At 36.8% G+C, this 15,319-nt stretch overlaps 1 protein-coding gene and 1 long non-coding RNA gene across 4 annotated transcripts in view; one reads left to right on the plus strand and one right to left on the minus strand.

The window, feature by feature from the left end:
- The first annotated feature begins 541 nt into the window (after positions 1-541).
- The window catches only part of LOC128878794 (peroxidase-like), a 37,036-nt gene continuing 22,258 nt past the window's right edge, over positions 542-15,319 (plus strand). For both annotated transcript variants that reach the window (XM_054127326.1, XM_054127327.1), the window contains exon 1: positions 542-1,615. The gene's annotated coding sequence lies outside the window, so the exon portion shown is untranslated. The remainder of the gene's footprint in view (positions 1,616-15,319) is intronic.
- On the minus strand, positions 1,813-4,543 carry LOC128878799 (uncharacterized). Of its 2 annotated transcripts, XR_008457485.1 has the most exons (5): positions 3,912-4,537; positions 3,647-3,679; positions 2,951-3,088; positions 2,039-2,247; positions 1,813-1,956 (listed from the first exon to the last, which is right to left on the minus strand). It is a non-coding gene; the product is annotated as an uncharacterized LOC128878799 (long non-coding RNA). The 2 variants fall into 2 exon arrangements; XR_008457484.1 differs by having other exon boundaries at positions 1,813-2,247; positions 3,912-4,543.

Consider the following 15,319-nt stretch of genomic DNA (forward strand, 5'->3'; position numbering starts at 1 on the left):
AAATTACTTGGTCCCAGATCTTACGTAACATCTTTTACAATTTAAAACGTGTTAAATTGATTAGGCTGGTCTATTTTTTTGAGAAAGCTACTATAGTGGTTTGAAGTGATTGCATAATGGATTTCTTTGATATTCTTTTATTCATGCCTGCGTTCCATCCCTCATGCATCGAACGTTTTAATGGTCCCCTTCAGCAATATTCAGTTCGTTTCAATACTATTTTAGCACTATAAGTTTTTTAAACGTACAGCCCTGTCCAAAGTCGTGGGCCATTTATGGTACATTACATATTTTACATTTTTTCGAATATGTTTTCTTCTATCAATATTATTGTATAGTGTACTGTCAGAGATTAGATAAAAATAGTATAAATTCAAAAAAGAATTTAATAGTTTTTTACACAGTGTACTCTCCAAAATGAAATAAAAATAGTATAAAATGAAAGAAGAATTTAACATTTAATACTCTTTTCGTCTTCGCAATAACGTTGACTCTTCTTGAAGAACATTTTTGAATTACTTCACTCAGAATATTTTGTCAATTCTGGCTCTCCTTTTTTCCAAGCTCTGTCCAAATAATCCCAAACATGTTTAATATTTATACCATGTTTAAAATTTAAGTCAGAACTTTCATGTGACCAATTTATAACGTTCAATGTTTCATTCACCCCACATCATTTTAAATAATTTTTTACAAATCGAGTTATATATTTAATACAATTCACCCATAAATATATAGACACTAATCGCTTTTAACGAATAATTATTATACGTCATGAATTATGTGCAATCTTTTGTTGCTAAATTCTGTTCCATATGCGTATTTAGTAACATTTAATAATATTGCAAACACTTATGCAAGTTAGTAAAAAATAAATTCAAGAATATTACTTAAGATACATGAGGAATTAATATCTAGGATATCAAGATTGGCAAAGGAAGTTTAAAGAGCACACGGGGGATACATTAACGAAAAGAAAATTGAATTGTTTTTTATTATATTATGTTCTCTGATCCAACACAAATTAAATACAGAAACATAAGTGACAAAAATAATAAAAATTGGTATATTATTATCGTATATTGTATTATGGATACAAATGATTGATACATGATTATTTATAACAATTTCCACGCTAACAGACATTCTCTGCGATAGAAATCTCTCTCACATTGTGATGTATACTAATAATTTAATTTTGTCCACTTATTTCGCACTGTGCGACGGCCGAGTGGCTCGAACAATAATAAGAAACGCAAAGGTAAGGAAGAAATCGAACGTGTCGCAGCCGAAGAAACAGAGAGTCGCGATCCTTTCTAAAACCGTGCATTAGGCATCGGCATTGTGTGTACAAGGTGGAAAGGATAAGAAAAATCAAGGTACGGCCGAGCTTTTGGCAGCGTGGGGCACCACGCCGATCGACGATAGTACCTCCTGCACTTTCTCCCACCATTTATAAAGTTCGACTCGAATCTCGCGCTCGTTCAGTCGTCCTGGTATCACGTGTTGTGTATATATCGCTACCGCGAATTGGTACTCCTAATCGCGTATGAAGTGAACTTGTGCGTCAACGGGAAATTCTGGAGTTCAGTGTTCAACGGAGTCTAAAGTTCTGGTAGGTTTTGTTGTTTTTTTGTTGTTTTTTTTTTTGGAGCGTAGTAAAATTAAAAATAGTTATCCAGTGATTATAATATAATATATCCTTGTGATCGAATTCAATTTTTGGGCGAATTTAAAGAAATAGAAGTAATAAGTCGAACACATTTTTAAATTCGAAGCGATTTTATTCAGTGGAGTAGTATTTAATATCTGTTCAAGAATTATAATTAATGTTGTACGTCATTTTTAATTTAGTTTATTCATTTTTTAGAGGTTTAAATTTCATTTTTTTTTTTAATATTGGAGTATTATTTTGTCGAGGATCAGAAATTCATTTTTAGGTAGGTCGAACGTTTCCTATAAATCAAAAATTCATCCTGTGACAAATACTTCTTTGAACAGAAAAAATTCCATTTCTCCATTGATTTTTTTCTCTTACATTAATTTCGAAATTCCCACGTTGCAAATAAACCATAGAAGTTGATATTGCTTTCCCGAAACACGGAATATTTGTTTGAAATCATCGTCCACTTGAATCGGAATTATCAATAATAAAATTCACTCCATTTGAAATTTTCTTCGAATAATTTAAATTACTGCAAAATCCCTCCAATGAAATTTTTCGAGTCGTGTAATCGATCCAAAAGGCTACGAATAAATTTGCAGGTAATTAAATTAGCAGATTAATTATGTATTTATATTGAGGAAACATGTAAGAGTGTTTAACGATATTTATTTAACGATATTCAGTTGCGTGGAAATACATCATCCTCCCTTACTTTTGGAAACATGATGAATGTTTCAGCTTCTTGTGACAGCTGTTAGGAATGCAGAAACATTAATCACAACCACGTCGAGATAATGCCAGTGAATTCACTCTTTCGTAAATTATACCTTAGAAATCGAATAGAGATTTGTATTAGATAAAAAATATTTTTGGGACATTGTTTAACTTGGCTCGATTCTCACTGTTTATTGCATTTTTGAATATAGACATTTTTATGCATGAAAAATGTCTTTGCACTCTAAATTTCCTGATTTCACTGCATTTTTGTCGAACCTCACTCGATAGAGGATTAGCTTAGGCAAAGGGTTAATGAATATTATATGTGGATTGCAATACCATTTAAAATATTGTGAAGCAACAAACGTTATTGTTGTACCTTATAATATCCGTTCCGCTCTAAATATACGTTAAAAGCATTACGCTTTTCATTCATTTTTACCCTTCGTTGGGATCAAGGAAATTTATAGATTGTCTTTTGTTTCTGGTCGAGCAACCGCGACCGAAAGAAAAAACAGTTCTCGCTCGGCGATAAATCAGGGAAAATGCCTTGGACTTGCCATTTACCGTCAACGGTGTGAATATTCCGACGATTAAAGGTTAAACAATGCCGAGGTTGAACTATTAGCCCTTCCATTAGGGTTGGCAACGTATCCTACATTACAAAATCGATCTTTACCTTCCTCGAACGTGTTGTTTATTTGTCTAAAACAATTTTCAATCGTCAATATAATTCCCATTTAAATACTCTTAATAAAGAAAGTCTTTATAAGTCTTCTGTAATAAATTCTTTTTATTCATTATACATAAATTTTATTCAATTTATATCTTGGTAACGAGTTTCATTCATTTAAAAAAAATATATATATTTGTTTACAAAGAAAGGAGATACCTTTGAAAAAGTTTAGAAATTACTGCACAAGGACAAACTGGTTGCTTGAATAATCATTACTAAATTGTGGATCTTTATGCAAAATAAAATCTTTGCAAACGTACCTACAAAAATTGACCCTAAATAGGAATTTATTATACCTTGCAAATATTATAATGTGAACTTAACTTTAAATATTTTTTGCATAAAAATCAACAGTTCAAATAAGTCAAAAAATATTGAGAATTAAGAAAAAGAATAAAATTACAGCAAGCATACAATTTTCTCACTATATACTCTATTACTTTAAGAAAGTATATATTTGACCTTCATATCCTAATACATAGACTGAGGTCCATTATGCGAAATAAAATCTTAGCAATGGTACTTACAAAAATTGAATCCAAATAGGAATTTATTTTACCCTGGAAATATTATAACGTGAACTTTACTTTCATTATTTTTATATTCTTGCAAATATGTTCACCGTTACTGCTTGGATTTTGTAATTTTTTGCGCATTCAAACTTCCATATAAATGAATAAACATCCGCAGCCTAATCATTACTATATACAGAGCGCGAATAAATTACAAAGCGTGAACTTTATAGGACCATAAAACTCATTGAAGGAAACGATAAAGCCTGAATAAACTTACGTCTGATAAATGATGTTTGGACGATGCGAAACGATTTAATTCGGTAGGTAATGTGTAGTTCTTTCTCCACATCCTGCGCAATGATTAATGCGATATCAGCCTGCCAGGCTGCAAACGTGTACGAAATTCATCGAGGAAAAGCGAAGCAACATGTATTCAAATAAACGACCGTCATTGAGCAATCGCTATGCACACAGTTTCATAACGATCTCTAAGTCGGTGTATAAAAATAGTTATGAATTCACAAATTACAGAGTCATCGTCGGAAGAATTTATTTTTAGGTGGTTTACGATACAACTTTCTTTCGCTGAGGTTTGTCAGACCCTGAAGCTTCAATTGAATTCTATGGTTTGATAAATTAAATATGTTCACCGTTACTGCTTAGGATATTAATTATTTTATTTAAACAAGTATAGTATCGGCGCCCATAAGTATAAGTATAAGTATAAGAAGACAAATGAAAATATGAAATGTAAGGTACGGGATTGGTTGTGTAGGTAAAGCGGTAGACTGTGGTTCTGAAGACCGTCGGTTCGATTCTCCGTGCCTCATGTTTCGTTTAGACTCCTACACAAGCTTTTTTTCAATTCTTATCTAATTTCTATTAATGGAGACTAATGTTTTAATTAGTGAAGTCGATTTAAGTATAAGTATAAGAAGACAAATGAAAATATGAAATGTAAGGTACGGGATTGGTTGTGTAGGTAAAGTGGTAGACTGTGGTTCTGAAGATCGTCGGTTCGATTCTCCGTGCCTCATGTTTCGTTTAGACTTCTACACAAGCTTTTTTTCAATTCTTATCTAATTTCTATTAACGGAGACTAATGTTTTAATTAGTGAAGTCGATTTACTGAAATTAATTAGGAGACTTGAACAAAAATTGAGATATAACCACGCGTGAAACTCGTGGTCGGGTAATTCGGGTCAAAACTGTGATTATCGGGAGGTTGGGTTGTGGAGTATTCTTCGGGCCCAAAATTGATTATCACGAGAGTCCGGCTCGTGGTATATTGTCTGGGCCCAAAACTGATTATCGCGAGCCTGGCTCGTGGAGTATTCTACGGGCCCAAAACTGATTATCACGAGCCTGGCTCTTGAAGCATTCTTCCGACCCAAAGTTGATTATCACGAGCCTGACTCGTGGTGTATTCTTTGGCCCAAATATAAACATCACATTGTGTTCCCAGTCTGTTGGAGCTCCAATCATACCTTAAGGGCTTAAAACCAGTCATTTAATTGATCACGATAGAAATAGAAATAAATCTTGCTAGATAAATCATTAACACATAGAGATTCCTACAAAAATGAGCGGATTCATTTCCAATTTCTAAGCCCCTCTAATACGAACCTTCAATTCCCTTCTACCACCGAGGACCAACCATCTGCTGTTGCTACACTTCTTCGCAATGTTTCAATCATTTCCGTTATTGCGCACAGTTCGTTTCCGTGTCTCCATTAACCGAAATACCGAATATGATCGAAACGCGCGCAAGAAACAAGCGTGACTCGATAAATCGCGTATTGAATACAAGCGGAACGCGATCGTTCAATAACACTTAGCGTTCCTCCATCTGGCGAATAGACTTCCTACGCACACCTGCACGCGCAACTAACGGAAAAAGTGGCTTAATTATCCCCGTATAGAGGAGATAGTGATCTACTCTGCGCGGGCGAGTTTTAGCTAAACTGAGCGTGCACGTAACTTTCTCCTACCATTATTGCCCCACAAATTTGCATTTCTTTGATCCTCGTGCAACAGGTATCATTAAGGAAATTCAATGTTCTCTGACGCGCGTCCTTGGCTCGGTCGTTTCATGAGACGCGCACGGAAATGATTACGAGGAACTGATATAAACCGAATTTTTTTTTAAGGAAAGCTATTTTTTCTGGCAAATATGCGCGTGTTTCGATTTCAAATTTATAATAAATTACAGGGCTGTTTTCTGTCGATGCTTATGATGATCAATTTTCGGCTCCTTCATTTTTTATCCTCTTCAGGATAGGGTACAACGAATTAGGATTGAGTAAGGAGATAGTCCACCTAGTTAACTTAGATAGGAAGGTACTCTGTTGAAGATTGAATTTTCGTGGACATTTCATACCTTGCAAGTAACTTAATCAAACTGTGAGGCGAATTATTAAACACGTAAGAAACTTGTTTATACATGATACATTCAGGGAAAGAATGTTTCCTACGTAAATTAAACTAGCTTCTACACCAAGACAAGCATAAATCCCTAAACTAATTACACCCATCATAATTTCTTCCTATTAATTATAATAACCCTGTTGCATCAAATTTCAGTGTAACATCCTCGTAGTTTTGTAATGACACATTTCCTCCGGCGATATCATCTGCGACATTTTGCAAACTCTTGTTCTTCTCTCTGGTGTTATAATGATTCACACGGATCCTGGGAATTTAACTCGTCGGTAAGTGTCGCGTGGATCTAGCGAGGAATAGACCTGCGCGTGAAAAGAACGAATCGTTGCGTAACCGAAATCATTCACAGGTTGAAGAGCCTTGGACTTTTTCTCGTAAGGTGAAGAGCAAAAAAAAAACATCAAGTGCTTTGTCATAGGTTCCTAGACTGAGGCTACGTAACACCACGACAAGTCGGGTACTGACTCCTGCGAACGTAGGACACGTCAGCGATCGTGAAAGTGCTAAGCAATAAATTGTACAATTACGATCATTGTTGCACAATGCCTAACTGTACGGTAAACGTTCGTTGCGAAATAATTCCACGAATTTTTTATTGATATTCACACTTGTGTTACTTTTTTTTTTATTAAAGTTTAATTTAGTTTCGTATCGGACACAGTTGACGATTTTTCGGGAATGTGAATACTATTTTTTTATTCTTTTTTTTACGGACTTAGGAGGGGAGGAGGTTACTTAATTTGTATATTTGTTTTTTTTAATTGAACAACTAAATTTTTAATCGTGGAAAAGGGAGGAATGTTATTTTTACAAATAATCGCAGAAAATTAGAGAGTTAGAGTTTTATACATGAACATTGTCTGTTTTATAAGAAGAGTATTAATAGGATAATGTAATAAAATGATTGAGATGACATAGTAATAGGACAACATAATAATATAATTGAAATTCATTATAGTATTTAAAAATTATTATACACTAGAAGAAGATGTACAGAAAATACATTACATTAAATAACATCTCTGTCATTAATATAGTAAAATAATTGAGAAGACATAGTAATATGACCACATAATAAAATAATCGAATTTCAGCATGGGTATTTAAACAAAACCTGTGACATCAAATAGTACCTCTATCGTTAAATATAGAATCCCATAAGCATGCAATTGCGTTTAAAAAGCCAATAGGATGAAAAGTGACAAATAACTCGAGCCGAGGATTCGCACCTGACAGTTCCATGCAAATAACTGATCGTGGCAGATGGAGAAACGTCATTCTCACACGCAACCGCAGAAAAAATTCGACACGCCATTTCTCAATCAAACATGAGACGTCATTTACCACGAATCCAATACGAGGACCGTTCTTGCCCCCGTCACAATCCATTTGTAACGATTAATGCCGACCGTCACATCCGGGTTAAAAGGAAACAACCTCTCCAGATAGAGGAAAACAAATATGGCGTAATATCGACCAGGTATTCCCCCGGTTGAAAAATGCTCTTGGCGGCGTCGCTAGGTAAACGATCGTTTGGAAATCTTGTTTACTTTCCTTGCTGTGTTCACGGTATGTTATTGTTTCGGTACAACGTATCCACTTCGTCTGGAAATCGAGTGGATTTCGTTCTTCGTTTTATGAAACACAGAATTTTAAGATTGATAATCATTTTATTTTCGAACAGCCAAAATTCATGTCCCATTATATGGTGAAAAATGCTGTGGGGCGATGAAATAGTTGGGTAGTAACTAGGGGAGTGCGGGATCCCGGTCGGGACGGGAATTCCTCCCGAGATCGGGATGGAATCCCGAGAATTTCAGAATCTCGAATACATCCGGGATTCCCGTGAATTTCCAGGATCCCGAAAGCATTCGGGATTCCCGAGAATTTCGAGATCCCGTAAATGTTCTGAATTCCCGGAATTTCGAAATCCCGTACATTCGGATTGCTCAAATTTTCAAGAATAACAACATTTTTGGAAATCCCAGATATTATTCTACACTCGCCCTCAAAAAAATAGGGACACTTCTTCAAAACGTCATAACTATGGGAGTTTTCAACCGATTTTCGTGAAACTTCGTCAGGAGTAGTTTTGAAGTGTCCTCTGGGTGTGTGCAAAGTTGCATTGGCGAGGTTTGATGAGAAGGGGTTAATTCACCCCCTTAAAGAGGGCGAGTCGAAAAACGTCACTTCTAAAGGTGCCAGGAGTAATGGAAAGGGTGAAAAAATTAAAAAAACCTTTAGGGCGACTCTCTTTGATGCCCTCTACAAGATGCACCCCTTGAAATCCCTCTCGGACAAACCCACCCCCACAACCTCCCATCCCTTCTAAAATCCACAATTTTTGGACGACGGTCTCAATTTTGGACTCAATGCATTCTCTGGACTCCCCTGATCCAGAAAATGCCATCACACATACCGTGCACCCCATAGGCACCCCTTGGGTGAGTGGAACAGCTTTCAAATTTTCAACCCCCTTCGTAAGGGAGCACTTCCACATATCGGAGGGCGATTAAATTCACCATGTTTGTTCTCGATATGTTAAAGATGAATGCCGAAAAGGTCTCGAACTGAAGGGGGGGGGGGGGCAGATGTAGAGGTGGTCCACTCCCAAGTGTAAGGGTTGGAACGTTGTCACGTTGCGTGGATACATGTCCAGCAGTCCAGGGCATCGGGCTGACACAGTTTTGATGTCTTTTTCCCGCGTGAATGACAATAAAATACGAAAATATCGATTTTTTTTTAAAATTCGCTTCCTAATTCAGGCCCATCTGCAGGGTGAACGAGCAACCCCACGCCAACGCCGTTCGTGGTATCGCATGCGCGAATGCTTTATTAACAGATACCCAAAAATTCAGATTTTTTCAATCACGCTTTCGTTGTCAAATCGAAGTAGATTTGAAAGAGTAATAAGTGGGCCGGACGGAGCCGGCATTCAGAAGTTGAAGCGAGGGCCTGCAGCTGTACGTGGTCAGCCCATTAGCTTTGTAAACTTGGCACCCGACTTTTCAAAAATTAATTTTTTTTTATAGAAAACGATAGCATTTCGTTAGTACCTCGACCAATTAATAATTAAACAAAATTCAAAAAATGGTCAGCACCCAACATCAAAATTTTTGAAATCGGTTTTTCCCGATTCTTTAGAATCGTTTGTACCCGTTTGTACCGCTTTTCGTTTCGTTTATACCTCAATAGATTAAATTTTATAGCAATTGTTGATCCGCGTAAGATTGAAGTGCGTTAATTTTCATCTATTGAGGTACAAACGAAAAGAAAGACGTTTCCGGCGGGTACAAACGATTCTAAAGAATCGTGAAAAAACAGATTTTAAATATCTTGAAAATTAACGGACTTCACTCTTACGCGGATCAACAATTGCTTGTAAAATTTAAACTATTGAGGTACAAACGAAACGAAAAGCGGTACAAACGGGTACAAACCATTCTAAAGAATCGGGAAAACCCGATTTAAAAAATCTCGATATCGGATACTGACCATTCTTTGAATTTTTTTTAACTATTAATTGGTCGAGGTACTAACGAAACTATTGGAGGTACAATCAGGTACAAACGAAACGCTATCGTTTTCTATAAAAAAAAATTAATTTTTGAAAAGTCGGGTGCCAAGTTCACATAGCTCAGTCCACGTTAAATTGGAGTCCGGTCTGGTCGGACCACGTACGGGTGCAGGCCCTCGCTGCACTTCTGAACGCCGGCGCCGGCTCCGTCCGGCCCACTTATTACTCTTTCAAATCTGCTCCGATTAGACAACGAAAGCGTGGGGTTGCTCGTTCACCCTGCAGATGGGCCTGAATTAGGAAGCGAATTTAAAAAAAATCGATATTTTCGTATTTTATTGTCATTCACGCGGGAAAAAGACATCAAAACTGTCAGCCCGATGCCCTGGACTGCTGGACATGTATCCACGCAACGTGACAACGTTCCAACCCTTACACTTGGGGGTGGACCACCTCTACATCTGCCCCCCCCCCCCTTCAGTTCGAGACCTTTTCGGCATTCATCTTTAACATATCGAGAACAAACATGGTGAATTTAATCGCCCTCCGATGTGTGGAAGTGCTCCCTTACGAAGGGGGTTGAAAATTTGAAAGCTGTTCCACTCACCCAAGGGGTGCCTATGGGGTGCACGGTATGTGTGATGACATTTTCTGGATCAGGGGAGTCCAGAGAATGCATTGTGTCCAAAATCGAGACCGTCGTCCAAAAATTGTGGATTTTAGAAGGGATGGAAGGTTGTGGGGGTGGGTTTGTCCGAGAGGGATTTCAAGGGGTGCATCTTGTAGAGGGCATCAAAGAGAGTCGCCCTAAAGGTTTTTTTAATTTTTTCACCCTTTCCATTACTCCTGGCACCTTTAGAAGTGACGTTTTTCGACTCGCCCTCTTTAAGGGGGTGAATTAACCCCTTCTCATCAAACCTCGCCAATGCAACTTTGCACACACCCAGAGGACACTTCAAAACTACTCCTGACGAAGTTTCACGAAAATCGGTTGAAAACTCCCATAGTTATGACGTTTTGAAGAAGTGTCCCTATTTTTTTGAGGTCGAGTGTATATCCCGTACATTGTCGGAAATCCCGAACATTTTCGAGATCCCGTACATTCTCGGGAATCCCGGATATTTTCGGAAATCCCGCACACCTCTAGTAGTAACAGAATAAATATGTCCCGTTACACAGCTTAAACAGTGGAGGGGGAATACGATGAACATAGAGAAGGACAGCGAATATAAAAAACATCAGGGTATGTCTGTGAGTTTTATCGTTGTATTAGCATTGTCTTATCCAGATATCTGATCTCGGATCATGTTACACTACTTGGCGATCGAACCCCTGAATCCCTCAAGGGGTATACCCCACAGTGATTGGGATGCTTTCTCTGCATTTATCGTAGGGAATTTTGTACATTTAAGGGAGTGGACTCACACAGTTCCACACCACTGTATACGTACACGGAACTGCAAGGGCTTGCGTATTGTCCTATTTTTGTCTGGATAATGCAAATTTAAGACCTCTCAATAGTCCTTTCCGCTAGATAAATGTTCAAACTTGTGCGCAAGCTTCTATAGGTAGTATACTTTTGCATTTTTGTGTCATAATTAATAATATTCAGCAGTATTTCGCGATTAAAAGAAGCAATATGGTGGTGCGACAGTGCTGTCGCGTTGTCTGAGCTAACATACGCTGCTGAATATTGTTAATTATGACACAAAAAAGCAAAAGTATACTACCTATAGAAGCTTGCGCAGAAGTTTGAACATTTATCTAGCGGAAACGACTATTGAGAGGTCTTAAATTTACATTGTCGAGACAAAAATAGGACAATACGCAAGCCCTTGCAGTTCCGTGTACGTATACAGTGATGTGGAGCTGTGTGAGTGTGTACGAATTCATACAAGACACGGGAGTCCACACCCTTAACACGTTGATCGCCACGTCACCCATATATGGGTGACAGTGCTTTTCACTGAAAATGTACGAAAATTAATTCTGAAAGTTAAGTGTCACAGAAAATGAATTTAAATGAAATCCTTTAACTTTGATGAAGTTACAAAACTAAATACCACAATAAATGTTTCATTACGCAGTTTCCAATAGTCTGTAAACGAAATTTAATCATAGTAGAAATTTTCAAAAGTATTAGTCTGGCAGTGAACGTGTTAAGGAGACTTTACTGTAGTACCAAAAAAATGTCCCGTTACAGTTGACTCTTAATGCGTCACAAATCAATAAAGGAGAACGAAGTCAAGGAGGAGAATAAAGGACAAAAAATTGTAGTAAACTTGTAGTATTGATATTAATGCAAAAAATAACCTTACAAGATATTAACAGCTGTCGCTTGATTTTCAATCTTTCCAATTCTAGCGTGTGCGCGAGGTCTGTAAATTTTTTATCTCGTTATGACGTATCGATGGGACTTTCCTTGTGGTAATCCAACTCTCGTTGCAACTACGAAGAATTACGAAGAATTTGGTCGTTTGGTGTTCCTCGAGACGATTTCGAACGTTTACGGTACAAGGTCATTCGTCACGAAACGAAGGCGTGAAAACAAAGGTTCTTACGTCGTAATAACGGGTGTTCGTTTGCATCGACGCAACACTGCATGCGATAGAATCAATCCGGAAATGGTAACAGAATGGTTGCATCGAAGCGAACGGATGCTACTTCGACTACCTCTTGTGACGTAAGAGTCAATGTTGTACTCCTTTATTAAGGAGTGACCTTGCACGGGTCGTGGAAATCATCTGAATATTTATTTGACGTTATTTCAGCAGGAACGAGAAAGCATGACGTCTAACCCCTTCAGTGATCATTAAAAAATTAAAAAATGGAGAAAATAACATATTTTTTTTTATTTAATTACGCACAATCAATTATTGTGAATCAAATATTGTGCACATGACATTGGAACAAGATGGAGATGATTTTAACATGTTTGACAACGTTTAGAAATACAACAAATATTACTACCCTTCATATTCCACAATTTGTGCAAGTAGAATTGTTGCACATGACATTGAAACAAGATGGAGATGATTTTAACATCTTTGAAAACGTTTAGAATTAGAACAAATATTATTATCCTCTATATTCCATAATTTGTGCAAGCAACATTGTTGTACATGCTATCTAAACAAGATAGAGATGATCAAGAGATCTCTGAAGACGTTTAAAAACACTGAAATAAAATTATTACCCTTTATGCTCTATAATTTATCCAAGCAAAGTTGCTACACATGACATCTAAACAAAATAAAAATTATCTTGACATCCCTAAAAATGTGCAAAAGTACTAAAAATATTCGTAGCCTTCATCCCCTATAATTTCTGCAATTCTCCACACATCTCAACAAATAACAAACATACTCAAAGTGATCAAAGTTATCGCGTCGTCAAATTTGCCAATTTATTTTCGCAAAACATCCCCCGTTTATATTATCGTTTGGGCGGAGTTTAAACCACTTGAGGTTTGTTTAACGTTTGCCATGTTCCATTCCGTGTGTACGCCCCTAATCCGTGGCCGTTGGTTTACCGCGTAGGTAGGCAACAGCTTCAGGTACTCTCGAAGTCTCGGAATATCGATAGAATAATTACATAATATCGGTGAACGGGAACGATGAATCAACGATCGGTTTTCGCGTTCTCCTTTCCTGTTTGATCCTGAACCGCGATTGCGCTAATTAACGACCGACGTTTGCGCGGCCCGGGAGAAACTTCGAGCTGGTTAATGAAGCTCGGAAAAGCATCTTTCACGGGGGGCGCAACTGTATCGCGATATATCGTGGATATTGATAAGCGGAGCCAAATTAAGATTTCATGCGCATCCGAGTTGAGGATGGAGGGAAGCTGTAATGTTTCCGAAGGAAGAATTTCCTGCCTTTTAGGAGGGATATGTGCATGACGTTCGTGAGTGATTGGTTATTAATGTAGAGTATGTATGTGTTTGTAGATTTGTTTGTTTGATAGTTGAATATTATATGAAGAAGCTCTTGAAATGATGATGAATATGAAGTTGATACATTTGTACCAATCATCAATCTTCAGTTAGCAATCGTTACTTAAATTTACTTTTGTTAAATATCAAAGGTACCTGCCTAAGAAACCCATATTGTATGAAGCAGAACTTGAAATTATGATGAATATAATCTTGACATATTTCTATCAATCATCAGTCTTCAATTACCAATTGTTACTTAAATTTACTTTTGTTAAATATCTAAGGTACCTGTCTAAGAAACCCATATTGTATGAAGCAGAACTTGAAATGATGATAAATATGAAGTTGACATACTTCTATCAATCATCAATCATCAGTCACCAATCGTTAATCAAATTTATTTTTATCAAACATCTAAGGTACCTGTCTAAGAAACCTAATATTGTATGAAGATGCTCTTGAAATGATGATCATTATGAAGTTGATAAATTTGTACCAATCATCAGTCATCAGTCACCAATCGTTAATCAAATTTATTTTTGTTAAATATCAAAGGTACGTGCCTAAGAAATCCATATTGTATGAAGCAGAACTTGAAATGATGATCATTATGAAGTTGAAAAATTTGTACCAATCATCAGTCATCAGTCACCAATCGTTAATCAAATTTATTTTTGTTAAATATCAAAAGTACCTGCCTAAGAAACCCATATTGTATGAAGCAGAACTTGAAATTATGATGAATATAATCTTGACATATTTCTATCAATCATCAGTCTTCAATGACCAATTGTTACTTAAATTTATTTTTGTTAAACATCCAAAATACCTGTCCAAAAACCCAATATTCTATGCAGAAGCTCTGGAAATGATGATGAATAAAAAGTACACTACCAAATATAATCAATAATCAGTTTTCAGTCATAAATCGTTTATCATCAATCTTCAATTACCAATCATCACTTAAATTTATTTTTGTTAAACATCTACGACCCATGTCCGAGAAACACGTGAGCAGTTACCATTCATAATTGCGCAATTAATACCCCGAAGCATGTAAACATTCATACCTTATTTAACGATCTTGTTTTAACTCTGAGAAACTACATGCTTATTTTCCTGTATAATTAGCTCCTGTATCTATAACACTTTCTTTATCGTTTCCACCAGGAATATAACACTAAATTTCGATAGAGCCACCACGGTCACAAGCGTGAAAATCGCGTAACCTTCGCAGGATTAGAAGTCAGCTAAGTCAGCTAAGTCAGCTTATAACATTGCACGGTCACAGAGAATGCGCTTCTGCAGCTGTTGCAAGTCTAATTAGCGCGTGGAAACGCGCGTCAAGTTTCCTCGCGAAAAAGTAAATCAAGAAAGTGTTAACGAAGAATTTCACACTCCTCACAATCTACAACGTTGATTCGATTGCGCAACAAGTTTCATTTTCCACCAATAAAAAGTTACATTATTAATTCGATCGCAGTAATTCCCCTATTTGTTTTTGTAAGAAGTTTATATCAATAAACGCATTTTTATATTAACGATCAGTCATCATAATTCATCGTCATTCGTCACTATCCACCAACCATAATCTTTAAGATTTATAAAAACGGTCGAATATCAACAAAAATTATCAGGAATTATTCAGAATCATCAATAATCATCAATGGTTTAATTGCAGCGTGAAAACGCACGAGTTTTCTCGTGGGTAAAGCGAACCGAAGAAAGTGCTAATTAATCTCGTGTGTGTGTGTGTGTGTGTGTGTGTGTGTGTGTGTGTGTGTGTGTG

Source organism: Hylaeus volcanicus, chromosome 6 (assembly GCF_026283585.1).
Source record: "Hylaeus volcanicus isolate JK05 chromosome 6, UHH_iyHylVolc1.0_haploid, whole genome shotgun sequence".
NCBI classification, from domain to species: domain Eukaryota; kingdom Metazoa; phylum Arthropoda; class Insecta; order Hymenoptera; family Colletidae; genus Hylaeus; species Hylaeus volcanicus.